The following is a 21,854-nucleotide window of genomic DNA, read 5'->3' as shown; positions in this document are numbered from 1 at the left end:
ACACTTTTAGCACCCTGAAAAATATAGCAATGGCTTTACTCACAATTTTTTCTTCTATGTCTACGTACTTTTGTGAGACCTTATGCTCAGCGTTAAATAATATCAAAACCAACAAAAGAAACAGATTGATAGATGAAGTTAGTAGCGCTTACTTGGACTTGAAGTGTACAAAATACCAACCTTCAATTGAAGATTTAGCCAATGAAATTCAGCAACAAAAAAGTCACTAATAGGCGGGTTAGTTAAAGGATTCCCCCTCGCCCTCACTTATCTTAGTTCACAGCACCCTACACAAGTTAAATAATATCAAGACCAACAAAAGAAACCGACTGACAAAGAAGTCACTAAGCAGGTAAGTTAAATAATTAGTTTTTGATTTATTAAATACAGTTATATATTACAATTATACATTTTTGTTATTTAAACTATAAATACCCATCACTGTTATAGTGAGTGAAATAAGTAAATCAGAAAAAACTAAGAACTGTATGATCCCATACATAGGTGGGACACAACATTGAGACTCATGGACATGGACAAGAGTGCAGTGGCTACAAGGGGGAGGGGAAGGGAGGAGAGGGACTGCGGTGGGGGGAGAGGGAAGAGCATAAAGAAAACCAAATAAAAGATAACGAAGGACAATTTGACTTTGGGTGATGGCTTTACAACATAATCAAATGTCAAAATGATCTGGAGATGTTTTCTCTAAATCTATATACTCTAGTTGACCAATGTCACCCTGTTAAAATTAATTGTCTAAATGAAATAAAAAAAAGAAAAAAAGATAGGTAAACATATTATAAAGGTAATAGATTACTTATAAAGCTCGTTGAAGGTTGAAAGACCAAAGTAGTAAAAATAATTTGAATTCTGTACTATTGAATTCTGACATCAATGGCTTTCTTAAGGGGAGGCTACACACAAAGTTCATGTGGTCACAATCCAAGTACAAAACTACTACTTTGATTTATCTTATAAGAATCAAAGACAGGCCTGACCAGGCAGTGGCGCAGTGGATAGAGCATCGAACTGGGACACAGAGGACCCAGGTTCAAAATCCCTAGGTTGCCAGCCTGAGTATGGGTTCATTTGGTTTGAGCAAGGCTCACCAGCTTGAGCCCAAGGTCACTGGCTTGAGCAAGGAGTTACTTGCTTTGCTGTAGCCCCCCTGTCAAGGCACATATGAGAAAGCAATCAATGAACAACTAAGGTGCTGCAGGAAAGAACTGATGCTTCTCATCTCTTTCCCTTCCTGTCTGTCTGTCCGTATCTGTCCCTCTCTCTGATTCTTTCTCTGTCTCTGTAAAAAATAAAATAAAATACTGTAAATATAGAAGGACATGTGGAAGTAGGATTACTAATGGTAACTTGGAACTTGGAAACCACATGGAATTGAGGTGCCCAGTCGACCGAACTGTCTAGGGACAAAAAGCAAAGAAGGTGAGTGTAGGAAGAAAAGGAGAGTGAAGATAATACCCTTCTATGTTTCATCCTGAGTTGGAAAGAAGGAAGCAGCAACCTTGTTTCTCCTCTTCAGGTACAGTAAATTGCCTACAGTGAAAGGTATCTTTCAGAATTATAGGAGGTCTAAGTTATTAGAACGTGGAAACTGAGAACAGAATCTTTCACAATAATAATTATGCCTACCCCCAACCCAGTCCATCACAGAAACTTAAAGAGGAGTTAGTTTGAAGAGGAGCTAAATGAGGAAACTTGAAGAGGAGTTAAATGAGATATGAAAGAGTCCTGGTTGTTCTTCCTCTTCCTCAACTACCTTCCTTCATTCTTTCTCTGAATATAGAAAGACTGTATAGCAATAATCTGAAAACTCCAAGAAAAATTGTTTTTTAGTAAAAATGGGTTGTCTTATTTTTTATAGTTTTGGGAGAGGGTGATATAACAAAACTTCTCCCTTTCTTTTTTTCTTCAGGGGAAACTGTTGAAAAGAAAGCATAATATTTCATGGAAGCAAACCTTAGACATGCTTTTTTAAATCCAACAGTATCAATTTTATTGTACTAAGAACTTCATATTTTTATAAACTGATTTAAATCTTACTCTATAATAATGTTTCTATTTTATTGCTATTTTATTGGCATTTTATTGGAAAGTTGAAAGAGGATGCATCATTTATTCTTTTAAAGAATAATACATGCACTTAAATTATAAATAAGTTAGTAATATTCCTTTGCTACTAATAAAATGTCGAAGAAATTTGCATTAAAATTTTTATTCTACACATTTAGGGACTGAATGCAAATGCAATAGTTTATCAAAAGCACATGGGAGTGCACATGCTTATGAGCATGTGTGTGTGTGTGTGTGTGTGTGTGTGTGTGTGTAAGGGAATAAAATGTCATGTTTGTGTGAGTGAAAGGAAAACAGTTGCCTTTATAACATTATTCTACCAGTAGTTTTATACTACAGAAACTAATAACTGTTGATAAAATAGAATAGGCCATAAAGTCTATGAACTTACATTTATTTCTTTCATTGTATCACAATGCCTGGAACTTAAGAAAGAACTTAAATAAATACTTGTTAAATGACAAATTAGATAAGGGTATATTGTCTGAAAATGTCTGTCTGTGGTATTCCAGATATTAAGATAAAAGAGGAAAGTAGTCGTAGGGATAAAAAAGCTGAATTTTATTTCAAGATTCATTTCTTTAAAAACATCACAACAAGGATTGCAATTAGCAGTGAAACTAGTGAATTATTCGTGGGTATGTTGCAAACACATGTTTATTTGACAAAGAAGAGCAATACTAAGACCTTTGGAATAATTTCCATGTACTTATTATTATTTTTCCTTTCCTTTTTTTCTGAATCTGTAGCCAGAGGATAAACAAGGTACCAAGTGAAGCTAGAAAGGCTATTAGTAGAATAGCATTTAAAATAATAAGAATAAAAATAAAATCAGATGCTGTGACCCAGAACATTGTTGTTATTAAATTTACTGGGGCAGAAAATTTACTTTGGGATTAATATTGCCTTTTGGCTATTTAATGTCTTTCAATGTAAGTTAAAATCCATAATATCTTTTAATCTATTTTATATAACAATATTTACTTCAAGTACCTTTTTAAAAAAGGAACCATTTTTTCTAAACTGAGAACATGTCTAAAATCAACTTTTCCGCAGCTTTATTTTTCTCCCTAAAATGATTCAAAAACCAAAGTGAAATTTATTTGGTAAGAGCATAAAAATAATAAAACTTGATCAGTCACTAATCGCTGCATTTGCTTCATATGAGAAACGAGTGAGATATACATAAGGAAAACAACTTATTCTTCTTGTTTTATGAGGGAGATAATAACTAATGTGACCTTTCTACACCCTCATTATTCCTACTGAAAGGAGAAGTAGTAAAATATTTTATTGGTGATTGTGTAGTTATATATCTCCTCTTCCTCAGTGCCTTTCGTGTCTCTCTGCTCTGCTCTTGACCTTGCTCCAAGTTTAGTGATCAAGCTCTATTCCTATGAGCAAGGTCTGTGGTTTTCTAGCAGGGCCTACTACGGCGAATAAGTCTAATTGTAGTCAACAGTTTTGTTCCCCCTTATATGTGTCCTCTTAGTATTACTAGGTTGTTGTTTTAGAGTCAGTAACAGAGCTAATAACATTTTTCATCTCCACTTGTCTGCCTTTTCTTTTTCAGTTGGTTCACAAATCATTAACAGAAAAAGTGTGTCATTTTTTGACCTTCCTGAAACTGTAGCATCATAGAAAATATGATAAATATTTATGTTAAGAAATATTGAACAGACTAAAAGAAGTTGGATGCTGAAGTTACTCTGTCATGCATGCCTGAGAAATGTTTTTCTTCTGTCCTTTCTCTTGATTGAAGATATCAGTAATCCTTCCATTTTCTTCATTAGTCAGATAAATGGGTATGCTTACTCTTTAGCAGATACATTCACTGCAGATATTACAAAGCTAATACTAAAATATGAAAGCCATCTCCTTGGAAATAAACGGTTTAGGCACACATTGTCTATATTTCTATGGCATATAATCATTTTATAATTTAAATCAGCTCATGGACCAACACCATGTTCTTCATTGCAAAGATGCATATACTGTAGACCTATAGATGAAGAACTAATTTGTTGGTATGGATTATCTCAGAGGGGAACATAATTGTAGAGTAGCAAAATGGAAGGCTCTCATTTTGATGTCTTCATAAGAGACAGTTTCACCACTAACAATTATAACCACTAAAAAAGATTATCTTCTCTTCATGCAGTCTTAAAAAGCAAATTAGTACATTGCATTGTTTAATTTTGGAATGCAGATTGTATTTACATTTACAAAGTGCTTAGTATACTCTTCTACCGCTGTGGAATATTTTTGGTCTTGTTTATTCATTCATTTAGAAAGGCTGGCTGATACCTCCTTTGATCCAGGCCACGGACTTGGAGGGGGATGTGTGATAGTGAACAGCACTCACAGGAGCTGCTGTCATGGAGCTCCATTTCTATATCTTACAAAATTGGGATCATCATATTAATACTATTTTATAAGGTTCTCTTAACATTCTAGAATGCTTTCCATTCATATTGTAAAATATCATTTGAAAATATCATTGTATAATATTTGCATAATGTTGCATTTGCAGATAAATCATAAATAAACTAAATCCATTTCTCACAGACAGCTTTGCTGTTACCAATTTTTCAAAATTACGATGACTTCTTTTTATATTTTAACTCTTCATTTTATAAACAGGCTTCACAGAGGGTGCATGCCTTTTCACCCAATGAACATTAAATGTCTTATATTCACGTATGGAACAATCCTATTACAAGAAATCAATCAGACTTAAAAAGTAAAAGACTTTTTTCATATTATAGTGGTGGTTGCAATGTGGACAATTTTGTTGTGACGACAAACTATATGCAGTCACTTTACAGTACATCTGGATATTTTATTTAAGAATAAATTTTAGAGACCATTTAAAAATTTTTTCTTTTACTTTTATTAAGTGAGAGGAGGGAGAGACAAACTCTTGCATGCGCCCCTCCTGGATCCACCCAGCAAGCTCCCTACAGGACCATGCTCTGCCCATCTGGGGCATTGCTCCGTTGCTCTGCAATCCCTTAGTGTCAGAGGGGAGGTCATGGAGTCATCTTCAGCACTGGGGGCTAACTTGTTTGAAGCAATAGAGCCATGGCTGTGAGAGGGAAAGAGAGAGAGAGAGAGACAGAGAGAGAGAGAGAGAGAAGCGGGAGGAGGAGGGGCGGATAAGCATATGGTCACTTCTTTTGTGTGCTCTGATGGGGAATCGAACCTGGGACATTCACACACTGGACTTACACTCTACAACTGAGCCTACCAGCCAGGGCCTTAGGGTCTAAATTTAAAAATTTTTATACATCGTTTTATAAAGTTGTACCTTCTTGTCTCACTCAATTATTCTTTATATTTTTTGGTTGACTTTAGTGTAAGAAAAATATTGTTTATGTCACATTATGTGCAATTTTAATAATAAAATGGAATTAGGCAATTTAAATCAATTTTGTAACCTAATCATTTTAAACTGTTTCTAGATTTTAAAGATACTTGTAGCACTTCTATTTTCTCAGGTGAAAAAGAAATACAGAGGGCAAAGGGGTATTATAGATAGGGACATGGAGGAGGGGGGAGGGTCTTGGGTTCAGTGGGATGCTTAAATCCATGTTAACAATAAATTAAAATTAGTTAATAAAAGTTTCTTTGAAAATATAAAAATATAGTTTTTTAAAATAAAATATTTATGTTTACAATTGTTATTTTTAAACAAATTAAAGAAGAAACATAAAACATTTAAAAAAATACAAATGAGCCAATTCTAGGTGAACAGTAATAGATGTAATTAGTTTCTAATCTACCTCCCACTTGGTCGTTTCTGAAGGTATGATAGTTAACAGAGCACAGTAATCCATGTTCACAATAGCTGCCCTATTGAATGATTAAATTTTCAGTTTATTTCATGTTAAGTTATGAATTATTTGAAAGCTAGTTACATAAATTAGCAGTCTTTTAAATGTTTGGTGATTGTTTATAAAAGATAATTCTCATTCGGGAAAGTTTTGTGATTTTACTGACTTGAAGAGCATGTTAATAATACACTTTTCTGAATCTGATTTTTCTCACATAAATTAGAAGCTTTAAAATCTTACAAAGACAGGACGGGTAATGAAAGACTGTAGTTCTAACATCTGAAATGTTACTTAAATTCCTGAAAGATTATAACTTTCATCTTTTTCTCACAGGAGAATATAACACTATCAATTTCCCATCTGAATTACATTTCTAGCTCAGGTCAGATTAATGGCAAATTGAATGAAACATTTTATAACTGTTTCCCTATTTGAATAGTTTCCAATAATTCAGAACTTTGAATGTTAAACTATTCATAAATAATGAAACGACAAAAAAAGTCTTAGTTCTAAAGGTGACCCACATACATTAAAAAATGTTCACTCTGTTTAATAAGTGACATTTTGAGTTCATGAATGGTTTAATCTAGCAAGATCATTTTTTTTGCATGAGTAATCAAACTTGTAAATTTGGTGAGATAACCAAGAATAAACTGAATTAAGTGAATGATCTCAAAATTTGTGTGTATGTTTCTCTCTCTGTGTGTATAACATTTAATCTGAAATATTAATTACATTATTCAAATATGGGAAATGTTCTTCATCAGATAATTATATTCATAAATCACTTAAATTATATTTATTATTCTTGTAGATTAAACTCACTCTTAATTAGACTGTAATTATCTCTACAGTTTTAATATTATTGGTTGTTTACAAAATGTATTGGCCATTACACATTACATTCTTTAAGGATAAGTTGCTATCTGGATAATTAGATGGGTAATTGATTTAATGGATTTCTACATTAACAAATTGAAGAACTGTTTGTGCCCTTAATTTCTTTATTCTTTAAAGATCACACACAAACAAAACTAAAAGTTGCATATAGGTATAAAGAATTCACAACAATTCTCAAATAATAACAGCAGTTAATTCTTGAGTGCTTATTATGTACCAGCTACTATTTTTATTTACTTTATAAATATCATTTCATATCTCTCCTTTGAGGAAGGTGAAAATATGCTCCTTATGTTATGCGTGAGGAATGTGAACACTGAAAAATTATATAACTTGTCTAACTTCTTCTGTCTTGTAATTGAGAGAGTCAGGATTCAAGCCCAATAAAGTAAATATACTCTCTTAAAGACCATATTATATACTATAATGTCTTATAAAATATATATTATGTCATCAAAAGGGGTAGTCACAGAATCTCAGAAGAAGGGATAATTCTGGGCTCAAATTAAAATTCTCCTGGCAAAACAAAAGTTCCAACTAACAAGCCTTGCACATTGTCCAGTTATAGGACAATTTTGAATTCATTATCTCATGTAAACCTTAGATAATACTACAGTAATTGTTTTTTTTCAAAATTCATAAAATTGACAACTGAGATTTGAACCCAAGCTCTCACCCAAATAATAGATCATCTTCTGTGCACTGCACTATCTTTCCTTATTAAACATTGTAAAGAAAGTGACTGAGTTTGATTTTTTCCCATGTGGTATCTTTAAAAATATCCCTTAAATAATTATGAAATTATTTAAAAACATTGCAAATTTAGGTTTGAATGTTTGATATTCAGGGTGGAGCAGAAGTAGCTTTACAGTTGTTTGTAGAGAAAATATTACAATAATATATAATAACACAAGAATAAATTCTGTGTTTCACATACTCAGAAGTATAAATGACTTTTGCTCTACTCTTTATTTGTTTCAGATTCTGCTTTAACTGAAGAAAATAAAAAAGTGTTGCTAAGCACTGGTGGAATTATATGCTGTGTTTTGTGGTATCAGTAAAAATTTCAATTTAATATATGGTGATAGCTATTCTTCTATTTTGTCTTGCATGTTGGAAAATTATTTTTAGGACAATCACATTTCTCTAAATAGAGATAATTTATAACTATTAACAAAAACTTCAGTTTTTTAACATTTTATAAAAGTTAAGCTGGAGTTGTATACTCTGATATAGAGCACACCAATGTGTCAAATGACCATAAAATGGGGACAAAGTCATACAATAAATTTTTATTATTGAGTAGCTAGAAAAATTCTGATTTAAAATAATTTCAGGCAATTCATAATTAGTATTACCAGCAGTACCATTTTAACTATTTGGCCATAAGAAGTGACTTTATATAATATGTAGTCCACCTATTAGTTAATCTCAAATAAACATTGTGTATTTCAATTTAATTTTAATAAAAATATTTTAGACTATTTACACTTATAATAATTAGTAAATAGTTGCATGCATTCTATCGTTTACCTTATAGTAGGAAAAGTTGATCAATAGAAACAGCAAATTAATAACTATATTTTTCAGCCTTTTACAAAAGAAAAGAATTGGTATAATATTCCTTCTTACAATATGCACTGAGTCTTAAGAACTACTTATTTCAATCAATACTAAGCAATTGTTACTGACAATGAAGAATAAACTATTGCAATAAGAACGACAATCCACAAAGATTAACCAAACAAAAAGACTAACTCCTGTTTTTGTGAACACATCATACAGAAAGAACAGAAACATTATGAATGCCTTCTCTGCAGAGACCAGACTCAATTAAGAAAACAGTCTTTGAGAAGGAATATTCATATTCAATATAGAAAACAAAGGAAACTGCAGATACTAGAATGAAACCCAGGCTAGCTGGAATCAAAGTCCCATTCTTTCCACTAGCTATCTGAATGTAATGTCTTACTGGCTGGGACAGCCTCTTGCCAAAAACTTTCAACAGAATTTTTGTCAATTATTTTGAAATTTATATTAAGAAACACTCTTGGAATCATATCAGATAGTTATTGAGTTATACCTAAGCCTCATACAAGGTAGTCAGATTTGTTACTAATCATTGCTCTATCAACATAAAATACTTCCCACTTGTTAAATGCAGCAGAATTTGATGTGAACAAACATTAGCCATGACCTGACAGTACTATGCTTTGTGAACACAATGCAGACCTCCTAATTCATCATCAGTGCCTTTTATTTCTTTGCTTTTATTCACACACATTTCCCATTTCCAGACCAAAATGTCCATATGAACTTCCAGTGCCTTTCAGAGACTGAATCCTAAACTTGCAGTATAATTTCATTGTTAAATCTGACTTGTTTCTTCCTTATACATTTCTGCCTTTGTTAAATAGCCAACCGAAATTTATATTTATAATATTTACAATTAGGTCATATTCATAATAATTATAAACTGCTATACACTTAATTATATAGGTACCCATAGTTTCCTAAACTTTCCCTCCAATGTGTATAGTGAATATTAGGCATTTTTTCTAACATTTATAATATCTAAAAATACAATTAAATTCTGGATATAATTATTATCTAATGTATATGATATTTTTTTTATTTTTTTCTCTCTGAGAATTTGTGAAAAAAAAAATTCACATTACCTAAAATCTGCTTCACTTTTATTTTCTGCCAGTAGTGGTTATAACTTTTTCCACTGTACTAATGCTGTCAACAGTAGGTACCTAACTTCCTCGAGGAAACAGAAGAGGTCAGATACTAGCCAGGCCAGCCTGATGACTGAGCCAGTGCTTGTCAATGCTTATATTACATGCAAACACTCAATAGATTCTATTGCTGATTTTCAGTCTGATGTTTGGCCAGCAACTGTAAGCCTAAAAAATTATAATTAGTCTCTCTTTCAACTTTGCTCCAATAAGCTTTTTTTTTTCTTTTTTTTTTCTTTTTTTTTTTTTTGAGACAGAGAGAGGGATAGACAGACAGGAACACAGAGAGATGAGAAGCATCAATCATCAGGTTTTCGTTGCGACACCTTAGTTGTTCATTGATTGCATTCTCATATATACCTTGACCACAGGCCTTCAGCAGACCAAGTAACCCCTTGCTAGAGCCAGCCATCTTGGGCTCAGACTGGTGAGCCTTGCTCAAACCAGATGAGCCCGCGCTCAAGCTGGTGACCTCGGGGTCTCAAACCTGGGTCCTATGCATCCCAGTCCGACATTCTATCCACTGCGCCACCACCTGGTCAGCCTCAATAGCTTTTTCTTCAAGCCAGAAACATCTCATCTCTTAGAATCTCTCTCTCATTCTCTGGCTCTAACTCTCTAAATTTCTCATATCTAATAGATCATTTAGAATATTAAGGAATATAAGTTTTTCTAACATTATCATTTTATCATACTTGAAATAATGATGGACGGAATTTAGAAAAAATAAAAATATCAAAGAAATTGTCTGAATCAGAGACATACAAACCTAGGGTGAGTTGTTTAGTTAAATTACAACTCTAAGGTGTTAAGTTTCTTAGGCACTACACAATAGCTTTTCATCACACATGACTTCTGATGAATGCTTTATTTAGTCAAAAGATTTTGGAAAAAGAAATAACTAGGAAAAGGACAAAGGAGAGAGAATACTGAGAAGATGAAAATTATAGAGCAAGGAAATGGAAGTTAATTTGACAACTCCACATGATTAATATCATTATTGTACTGCATACTGCATGAATACTTTGCGTCAACCAACCAATCATAGTTAGTTTACCATGTCTAGATAACTTAGGAAATAGAGAAAATAATAAAATGAATTAAGAAACTTATGTGATGTTTTACACACACATGAACACATGTTGTCTAAACCTTTGGTATATCAAATACTGAAGAATAGTTCAACCACAATATACATATAAAACTTAGCAGTTGTGGTTTGAATATAGCATGATATCACTGTTTAAACAATTAACTTTTCAATAACTGTTTATTTAATCATCACATTATAAGGGTAATGTTTGGTGGAAGTTGAATTTCTAAGGGCCATTTCAAAAATTGAGCTTCTGTGGGACTACTGCTAGACTATATTTTTCTGTCACATACTATTGGGAAAATTAATACAATTTACTAAGTCATTAATTAGTTGATGACAAACCTAACACAATTTTTTAAGTTAAAAATCAGAGCCAACTTCTTTTGCAAATTATGAATGCTTTAGGGCATGACAATAAAATAAATCCATATAAATGTCTACAAGTGAGCAGCTAACACTCTTTAGATTTATGATGATCTTGATGTTCAACATGGCAATATAGATTCTGTAATAAGCAACTAAAACCATAACAAATTATCATCCATAGAAACAGACAGGATGAGAAATAAAGGCTGCAAAAAAAATCCCTTAATTGAGTATAGATAGATAGATAGATAGATAGATACATAGATAGATAAGATTTTCTTAAAAATACACATGATCATCTCCAGAGAGTCTGTTTAAACATCTAGTGTGGTCATGGGCTTAAGTACTATTTAAAGCTCCCTAGAGACTTCTGCTTCTAGAAAAATGTATACTAATTAAACTTAAAAACCTTGAACATTTTATTAAAGTTTTGATATATAAAGAGAAGACTCTGATACGTAGAGGAAAGAAGACAGACCCAAGAAACAGCATATGGTGAGTTTCCACTTTGGCCTCATACATCCTAGATTTAGTATTGGAGAAACCAGAAACCCAGAAACGCCAATGAATGTTAAAAAAAGCTTCGGGCCTGACCTGTGGTGGCGCAGTGGATAAAGCGTCGACCTAGAAATGCTGAGGTCGCCGGTTCGAAACCCTGGACTTGCCTGGTCAAGGTACATATGGGAGTTGATGCTTCCAGCTCCTCTCCCCTTCTCTCTCTCTCTGTCTCTCCTCCCTCTCTCTCTCTCTGTCTCTCCCTCTCCTCTCTAAAATGAATAAAAAAAAAAAGCTTCAATAAAATAAACCCTTTGGCCAAGGACCAGGAAAAAAAGCAGCTTAGCAAGACAGAACTTCTAGATAATAACCGGTCTGCTCCGGCCAAACACCATAGAAAAAGTGGTTCCATCCCCATCCCTGCCAGCAAAGGCCAAGTGAGAATCAAGACTTCCCTCCTCATCAGGTTGCAACTAGGTGTCCTACCACCCAGGTGGGCAGTGTCAGAGAAGGCTTTTTCTGAGAGCCCTAGGGAATCTATCTCAGAATTGTTTCTACAGCAGTTAAAAAGAAAAAATGTTTATTTCATTAATTATGTCCCATTAGTTGTGAGTAGCCCATTGGGCATTGGCTTTCCTTACTTCTAGACTGCACATGCATACGTTCCAAGTAAGTTTACAAAGTGAGGTACCTCAGGTTGTGATGATATTTAAAGGCTGCATGAAACTGATTGACATGTATGGACCCGAATAAGAGGTCGAGTCAAGAGAATCTAAAATGGTATAAGAAAAGGTGTCTAATACATCATATTATACAACTGATTACACTTAAAAACATTTACTGGCCTGACCAGGGGGTGGCGCAGTGGATGGAGCATTGGACTGGGACAAGGAGGACCCAGGTTGGAAACCCTGAGGTCGCAAGCTGAGCGTGGGCTCATCTAGTTTGAGCATGGCTCACCAGCTTGAGCCCAAGGTCACTGGCTCAAGCAAGGGTTCACTCGGTCTGCTGTAGCCCCCCCCCCTCATCAAGGCACAAATGGGAAAGGAATCAATGAGCAACTAAGGTGCCGCAATGAAGAATTGATGCTTCTTATCTCTCTTCCTTCCTGTCTGTCTGTCCCTATCTGTCTCTCTCTCTGTCTCTGTCACAAAAAACAAACAAACATTAATTGATGGGTTAAAATAGCATGCTCTCTGCTGTTCCAACAACTCTAATGTCTTATGATATAGCATCAGGTAGATAAAAAGAAAATTTCTCAGTAGAAGACTCGATTCTTCCAGTTACTAGGTATATTATGGTGAGTGAGTTGGCCTCTCTTAACATTATCTTTCCCACTTCTAATGTAAAGATTAACAGGAGTTCATGAGATAATAGATGCTCATTGCTTAACACCACGTTAGTAATCAAAAAATGTTGATTCTTTTCAGTCTACCTCCATAAATTAAGCAGCTAATAAAATATCATATATTGTATTCCTCTAATGCTTTCTAGTTTGCTAAATTTTAAACATATCATTTTACTTAATAGCCATAAGAACCCTGTGATATTTACAGAAAAGAATCCATATTTTATAAATGAAGACATATTGTAGCTAATGAGTGAACATTTGTAACTCAAATTCACATTTTTTTCTCTTCAGATACAGAACTCTTTCTACTATATGATGCTGCCTTCCGAAGGACATATTTTAGTTTCAAATTATGTTTATACAAAATTAAATTTTATTCAGTCTCTTTGGGAAATTAAATATTTCATAAAGATAATACCACATTTCACAAAGATTTTGGTAATTATTCTTCAGAACATCACATTACCTTCAAACGTGAGAGATGGAAAAATATCATTCCTTTAATTCAACCATAACTTATTATCAGGCTGATTTTGCTTTTCTTTGTTCCCTTTCCTTTTTGATTTTGGTAAAAATGGACTGTATTTTGAAACTTTCATCAAAAAAAGATTTTCTTCAATCTCTTCCAATTATAAAAATGCATTTACTTCTTTTTAAAAAAGTAATATTTTCTAATATTGCTGCAAAAGCAATCCTGATTATGACATGGAAGGCCCCCTTTCCCTTCTCTTTGCAGATTTGGCTGTGAAGTTATCTTCCCTCTCCATTAGTAGGAATAGCAGCTTTATATCCACATAGTCACACTGCTCATTTTCTCTGCCCTAAAGAGTACATGTATATGAGAACACACATTTTAAGTTTTGTTTTATTGCTTTTTCTTCTTTAAAAATAATGGCACTATTATTTTTATAATAGAACATAGTATTAATAACATTTGAAATGCATGTCCATTACTTTAAAATGCTTATATTTGGAAGCATCAATCAATTTTTAAAGATAGTTTAATTTTTAGTATCTGATCATTTCAAAAATTAAAAGCAAGATAAAGCAGGAATATATTATTCTTCTATATATTATTTATTTAAAAACAGTACAACTAACCATACTCAACTGATATAATTATCTAAGAGCTGAGGTTATATTTAAACTTAATTATTCTCTTGGTTAATATCTAGAAACATTGAATTTGACATGCCTTAAAGGACTTTAACTTGACTGTGTTAAAAATACTTTATCTACAAACATATAACCAACGTTTTATCTAAAGCAGTGATTTGGAAAACTTATTTCAAGGTAATCCAATGTGATTCCTCAAAGCAATTCTTATAATTTCATATAGAAACTAGGCTTTTATGTGTCTTGATATTGACTTTTTATTTCCTAAAGTTGCTATTTTTACTGTTACACTGTACTGAACCTAGTAGTTTTGATATGAAAAGCATGTGCTTTTTGTTTAGAAAGTGTTTTCCACTCCCTCCTTTTTTTGCTCCCTTTCCTATTTCTACTCCTCTAAGTATTGTTTTTGTGAGATAAAAATTCTTCTTACATAGATTTAGGTAAAATATCCTAAATGTCTATTGTGGTTTCTATCTGTTCTGGATACTTTTCACTTGTTATTATCTGTTTTATTGGGGTTCTATTTATCAGAATGGTTGGTGTAATAACAGAATACAATAAACTGGGTCATCTACAAGCAATGGAATTAATTTCTCAGAGTTTTAGATGTTGGGAAATTCTAGTAGATTCCATGTATGATGAAGGCTACCTTCCCAGTTCATTCATGGCCCTCTTTGTCCTGTGTCCACTCCTGGTGGAAGGGACCAGGGAATGTTCTGAGGCCTCTTTTCTTTTATAAAGGCACTAATCCCATTCATGGAAGTTCCACCCTTATAATCTTATCAGTTGAGAAAGGCCCTCTCCTACCATAATCACATTGAAGGTTAGAATTTCAACATATGAATTTTGAAAGAACACAAGCGTTCAGTCCATAACAGTTGGATTAAACCAGGATTGGCATATTATATTTTTGGTGAAATAGAAAAGCCATGGGACAAGATTCTTAAGGATAATGCTTCCATAATAGTTTAGATGAGGGATTACATGGTCATCAATACATATAGATGGAACTGACAACAGAAGTGGCTGAAAGTTTGGGATTAAATTGAAGGACAAAAGGTTTGGAGGAGGATTTAATGAGGCTGGATTATAGTTTTTCCTGGAGAGCTGTCATGTTACAAGGACTGTGATAGTCATTTTAAACATTACATCACCCTTTGAGCTAATACATGCATGGCAGAAAAATTATCCAAAATTTGTAGTTCAGGAAACCAAAAACAAGGACATTTATATGACATGTCAAAGGCCACAGACCTTATAAACCCATAATTTTCATCTAATGTTCTCTCAAATTCCTTGAAATTTCACTGCTTGAGCCTTTTTGTTTTGTTTTATTCTTTACAGATAACTTTTTAGTGTCTGGATTTTGGTGGTTTCCCTTTCAGGGCTTATCTCAGTTTGCAATGCTCCTCACATTGTCTACTTGGCAGACATCGGAGTGCACCTGACGTGACTCACACTAGTTGGACAAGGTCCCCTTAGGCAACACAGGCCTGTATGGTTGCGTGGGGGAATGCCATAGCTGCTGTCTTCTCCAAAGCTGACCTTGCCAGCGTAATCTTAGTCGTGCTTATTATTTCACTTGTTTTCTCAGCAGTGGCAATGACTTGGAACTGAACCAACCACATATATACTCTTTTTGCAGTCTGTGAATATTAACACTCACAAACTGGGAAGGTAAGAATATTCTGGGGTTAAGAAAACTGAGCAAAGCGTAGGAGGGTAAACCAAGTGTTTTTAGTTTTTATTTTTTTTAGAGTAATGGAATAATTTACTGGACAATTACATTATATGCTTTTACTAATCACTATTTTATAAATATATGTGTGCGACCTCAATTATGCATAGACAAGATAGAATTATTGTTTCTTTTCCTGCCACCAAAGGAGAGATGGAGATATCACTTCTTTATTTTCTAGGCATAGGGCATTTATGCTTACAGGACTAGAGATATTTCATAAATGGAAAAATAATGACATTTCTGATTTATCCACCTCATATTGTATGTGTGTGTTAGTGTCAAATTTCCCATCACTTTAAACAATAGCTTTGTTTTCTGTTTTGAAAACACAGTAGTTTAGGTAAGTTGACAAGTATTTTATATGTTTGATAACACTCTTCTCTCAGATGTTATTTGTTGATCAATAGAATTACTTACTTTATATATATATATAAAGTAAGTAATTCTATTGATTTACAATAGAATATATTATTATATATATATATATATATTGTATTTGTATGTCAACTCAAAAGGAATTTTATAATAAAAGGAAAGGGCCCACAAATTAGACTAGAGAGGAAATAAGAAGGGGAATTCTGATAAATAAAATGGCATAAAAAATGGGGCATCCATATTCATTACACCTAGGAGAAACTATTTTACAGATGACAGAATGGTAGGTTAAAATTGGTGAGGACAAAATGTTATAAAAGAGCCGCTTGGTTTGTCAGAACAGTTGTTTTTATTGATTACCTGCTGCCTGTCAGCAACATCAATGTGTTTGATTAAATTTACATTGATACAATGAATTGCTGGCCTTAAACTGGCCTTTCTGTCCTAAGTTACAAGGTAGGAATAAAGCCATGACAAGATGGAAGCAACATTACAGCTACAAGCATGATGACAGAATCAACAGACTGCCAGAAACATAGTAAAGTACCTTTAAGAAAATCAGATGAACTGAAGTTATCAGCCTGACCTCCCAATAGGACCTAAATCGAGGACAAGATTAGATTATCATTATTATCAGCCATATAAGGTGAGGAATAGGTTTCCAAATGTCTGAGGCTTTTTAATACATTTTATTTTTTATATTAGATCTGGGAATACCAAGTCAGGTATCATTTTATTAGAATTTTCATAGAAAATGCTATAAATGAAAATGCACAGCAATCAACAAAAGTAAAGTGGCTAAAAACTCTCAAGGATCAAAAAGATGACATCAACACCAAAAAGACACAATGATGACCACTAGCAAGTTAGCATGGACCTAAGCTAGAAAAGAATTATACGAATTTGCCTATAAAAGTGCTGAGGATGTCAGCATATCATTTCATTTCTGGAGTAGAGTTAGAGTACCATTGTTGAGTGGTTTATGTAGAGGTGGGAGGAGAGGAGACTAGAAGGGAAAGGAGGTGATTAGTAGAGAGAGGTTGTAGTTATTTCAATAATTTGATTCTACCAACCTTACACTCTCCTTATATTTATAACAGAGTTGTCCTTTTCTCCCCACTCCCCAGTTCTTTGTGTTTATCTATAAAGATTGAGAGAGATGAGAAGAAAAACATAGGACAAGGGAAAAGAACAAGAGATTGTTTGCAATTAATGGGATCACAAATATCATTTGATTGATCTTAGTCACAATTTCTTCACATGTAAAATTAAAAATTAAAATGTTATCAATTGTAATTGTGATATATACTAATTGGATTTTATAAGAATTCAAGAGATAATGAGAAAGGTTTTTGTAATTTGTAAAGTGCTATTTATAGAAGCATCCATTTTTAAGTGATTAAACATGTTAAAATTGGATTTTGAACATGGTTGCAATCTCTCCTTGAAGAGATCATTTTCACTTCCCCCCAAAATATGATATTCAACTGGTACAAAATGTGATTATTTTTATATATTTTCATTATTAATCATGCTGAGAAATACTGGATGTAAATTTTCTTTAAAGGGTTAGGTCATATTTTTAAAATCCTCTTGTGAACTATCTGAGAAATATACATAAAAGTGCTCTAAATTGTACAAAATTGATTCTCTTGAAGAAAAGTTATACTTTAGAAATCTTTTAATTTTTTTCCTTTATTCTACTATCATTAGTATGAGGTTATTAACTCATAAATGCTCCAATTCACTAAACTGCTTGGAGCTAGAATATAAAATCAAAACCAGAACTTGAGCTATCCACTTCCATGTTGGAACTGAGTTCTTTAGATGATCGTAATTTTCAAAGAAAGAGTATTAGCCAGAGTAGATTGAATTAAGTGAGACTTTAAATATTGATTAAACCAGTGATTGTCCTCATTTCATTTTTATATAAAGTGCTACATAGAGTCAAGATAATAGTTGAAACAATTTCCGAAAGTTATAAAGATGCAAGTATTCTGTCCTCTGATATCCACATAGCCAATTCCCTCATTTCACTCAATTCTCTTCCCAAATAGCATCTTATCACTGAGGTTAGCCCTATGCACTCTATATAAAATAGCAGCCTTATTGGCAATTAAGATTCCTTGTCCTTACATCTGGTTTTATTTGTCATCATGTATTTATTTGTCCTCTCTCTCTTTCTCTCTCTCTCAACATAACAAGGTACATTCTAAAAAGGCACAGACTGTCCATTTAGTAAACTGCTTTTCACCATCTAGAATAGTACTGGGCAAACAACAGTGGTCAAGTAACATTTGTAGAAGGAAGGAAGGAAGGAATAAATAAACCCTTAATAATGCTTTCTGGGCCTGACCTGTGGTGGCGCAATGGATAAAGCGTCGACTTGGAAATGCTGAGGTCGCCGGTTCAAAACCCTGGGCTTGCCTGGTCAAGGCACATATGGGAGTTGAGTTGATGCTTCCTGCTCCTCCCCTTCTCTCTCTCTGTTTCTCTCTCTCTGTTTCTCTCTCTCTCTCTCTCTCTCTCTCTCTCTCTCCCTCTCTCTCTCTCCTTTCTAAAATGAATAAATAAAATTAAAAATAATGCTTTCTGTTCTCAACTCCTATACTTCCTTTTCTTTCTAGTCCTTTCTTTTTCATAGCCCTGATATTTTTGCCCAGAAAAATCACATTTATTCACTGGTTAAATAGTGTTAAGGTTTTCAAAAGAATTACTATGTTCTATAACAATATATAAAAGAGATCAAAGCCAGACTGTCTGGAGATAAAGCAGAGATGAGGTATCAGACCCTCTAACCTTCTAAGTAACTGCAAACTCAAAGCCAACCATGAGAGAAGGAAGAACTTGAAAATGACAATGCTAAGAATTAAACTGTGGGTTCAGTGGAATCGGCTGTGTTTGGTTATCAGTACTTCACTAGTTGCCTTCTTAAAATATGCAAAAGTAATAAAAGCATATTTTAAACACTATGATGACTGCCTTATAGTCATTGTTATAGCATAGCATTTAAAAAATTACTGTGGTAAGAACATTTAACATTAAATTTGCCCTCTTATCAAAATTTTAAATGCACAATGAAGTATTCTTAACTAGAGACAAAATTTTGTACAGCGGATGACTCTAAATTATTCATCCTGTAGCCCTGAAACTTTACACACATTAAACAGCAACTCTCCATTTCCTTCTCCTCCCAGCTGCCTAGCAACACAATTATATGTGTGTGTCTTTAAGATTGACTATTTTTGATATAACATGTAAGTGGAATCATGTAGTATTTGTCCTCTCTGGCTGGCTTATTTCAGTTTTCAGGTTTTCTATTTCATTAGATTCTGTCTCAGTAGATTGTATGTTCCTATGAATATATCCATTTTTTATAGTTTACATAATTTATAGGTTTATAATTGTCCATAGTAGTTTCTTATGATCCTTATTTTTGAGGCATCAAATGTAATGTCTCCTCTTTCATTTCTGATTTTATTTATTTGAATATTTTCTCTAAACAATTCTAGTTTTTTTTTCTTCTTTATTTTATCAAGCTTATCAAAGACCATGAAGGGTTTGTGATTTTACACAACTTGCAGGTTGCATTGATATGTTAGCCTGTTACTGTTTTAATGATGCAGACAAAAGACATGAGATTCCTTGGTCAGAGATAAAGGACAATTTATTATTCATAGCATCAATAAATCCACCTTCTCAAGCCCCTGTTCCTACAGGACGAAAAGTCAAACGATGACAACATATTCAGTGGGATACAGAACAGAAGAAAATCTCTGAGCTTGGGAAACCCAACTCTTTTATAATGGGCAGCAACCACTCTTGACCTTGTTCCAAGAAGAGCATTCTCTCTATAATACTTGACAGGAAAAATCCATGATCTTCGTTCCACTATCAGACACTGTCTGGCTCTTTGCTATACAAATGTTTTTGAAAAAATAGTCTGGGACAGATGGCAGTCCATGCCTCAGTTTGCAAGATACGCAGCAACTCCGAAGCCCATGGAGAACTATCTCACAATAATATCCACCCATTTTATCTATACCATGTTGGCTTCAGGTAAATTTTCCCATTAGTACATCACTCCTTCAGCCTCTTTAATTAAACTGACTGATAAAAACTGAGAAAAAGTGCACTCATCTTGTCTTGTAGAGCACTTAATTAAGACCACTATCAACAGGAATCCAAACAGCAGGATGAGGCTAGCATGTAGTAAATGACCTCAACCATTCTTCTTCCAACCCCCGCCCCTCCTGGACCTGGCCGGCTGAACAAATCCAAATTCTTTACCAGCACACACAACTGTGTATATTTCAGAAAGCTAAGTGTCTTTCTCTTTAAAACTCTGCTCTGACCCTTGTCCTGAGACATTAATCCAGGAAAAATAAGACATGTTCACATGTACAAATTTTACTTTCACTCACAAAAAGAAAGCCTAGGTCAATTCTATTCCAGAGTTAATTCCAGAATAAGTCTGGCCAGTGATTAGAGGTTAGGCTGAATGCCTTCCAGAGTCTAAGAAGTCATTGATTTCTTTAGCTAAAGTCAGAAACTAATTTAACATCACCTTCCCTAATTAGATGACTCCCGTTGTAGAAATAAATGTCCACAGAATGTACATAAATAACAAATCAGTTTATCCAGCCAGAAAGCTTCTCTGAGTAACCAAGAACTGCCTCATTTTGGAAACCCCTCCCAAATATCTGAGGGCTACCTGACCTGCTATTGGTATTTCCTTAAATAGTTGAAGATCTCTTATGACCACAGTTAAGGTATAAATCACTATATAGTCAGGAGAAAAGCTCATTAATTTTTGGTCTTACACAAGACATACAGTCCTGGGTGCCCTTGAGGGAAAACATAACTGTTTATACAAATTTGAGGCCACAGTGGGACATAGTAAGTTGGGCCATCACAGATTTACAGTGCTTACAATACAGTCTCCTGGACAATTGGTAGGACCTGGGGTTCCCAGTTCAGTTTAAGTAATTGAGTCTAATCCTTGTTTTTGTAGAGGCTGTATGAGAGGTCAGTCCAACCTATCTGGTATTTCAATACCACCAGCTGGATTGCATTTATCCATCTCACTAAGAGACTGCTACAGATGTTAACAATTTTTTAGAGTGAAAGACACCAGAGCTGGAGCCATCCCTTGTAGTTACCAATAGACTTCTTGGTACTGTTGAAAAGATCAAATCAAATCATATTTAAATCATAGCCGGAATTGTCTGGTAGGTGAGGGAAGACTCAGAGGTCAATTAAATTAATGGGCCTTGTCCCTGACCAGGGTAGAGTGGTACCTGGCTTAGTGGTACTATCTCATACCAGCCAGGTCCAAAGTTACTCCTTGTTTATCCGAGCTTGGCTTTTGATCTGTGCCTCTGCCTGTGCTTGGTTCATGCCTGAGACACATGGAAAGAATTGAATGGGCCTGCAAAAATTTACAAGGACTACATCAAGGTGTTTTTCTTCATGAGGAGGGCTTCAGAAACTATTCTAAAAAAACATAATTAGTATTTCATACTTCCTCTTATCTCCCAGCGTCTGAGGTGTTTCTCTCTATGTGTCTGGGATGTCATTCTTCTTCTATCACCAAACTATGGGTGTGTCTCATTCCATTAGCTACAATTTCACCTTTTTTCTAATCATCCCTATTTGTACCTATTCTTTTTTTTTTTCCCATAGGGGTCAGGTGGGAAAGGGACCAGGTATTTTTAGATGTACAGTGAATTATTATATACTTACCCTG

At 33.9% G+C, this 21,854-nt stretch overlaps 1 non-coding gene across 1 annotated transcript; it reads left to right on the top strand.

The window, feature by feature from the left end:
- Positions 1–21,379: 21,379 nt before the first annotated feature.
- Positions 21,380–21,520, top strand: LOC136327564 (small nucleolar RNA SNORA48). Its single transcript, XR_010729755.1, has one exon. It is a non-coding gene; the product is annotated as a small nucleolar RNA SNORA48 (small nucleolar RNA).
- The last annotated feature ends 334 nt before the right edge of the window (positions 21,521–21,854 follow it).

Source organism: Saccopteryx bilineata, chromosome 2 (assembly GCF_036850765.1).
Source record: "Saccopteryx bilineata isolate mSacBil1 chromosome 2, mSacBil1_pri_phased_curated, whole genome shotgun sequence".
In the NCBI taxonomy this organism is placed as follows: Eukaryota; Metazoa; Chordata; class Mammalia; order Chiroptera; family Emballonuridae; genus Saccopteryx; species Saccopteryx bilineata.
The sequence above is the reverse complement of the archived record's forward strand: the minus strand, read 5'-3'. Positions and strand labels throughout refer to the sequence as shown.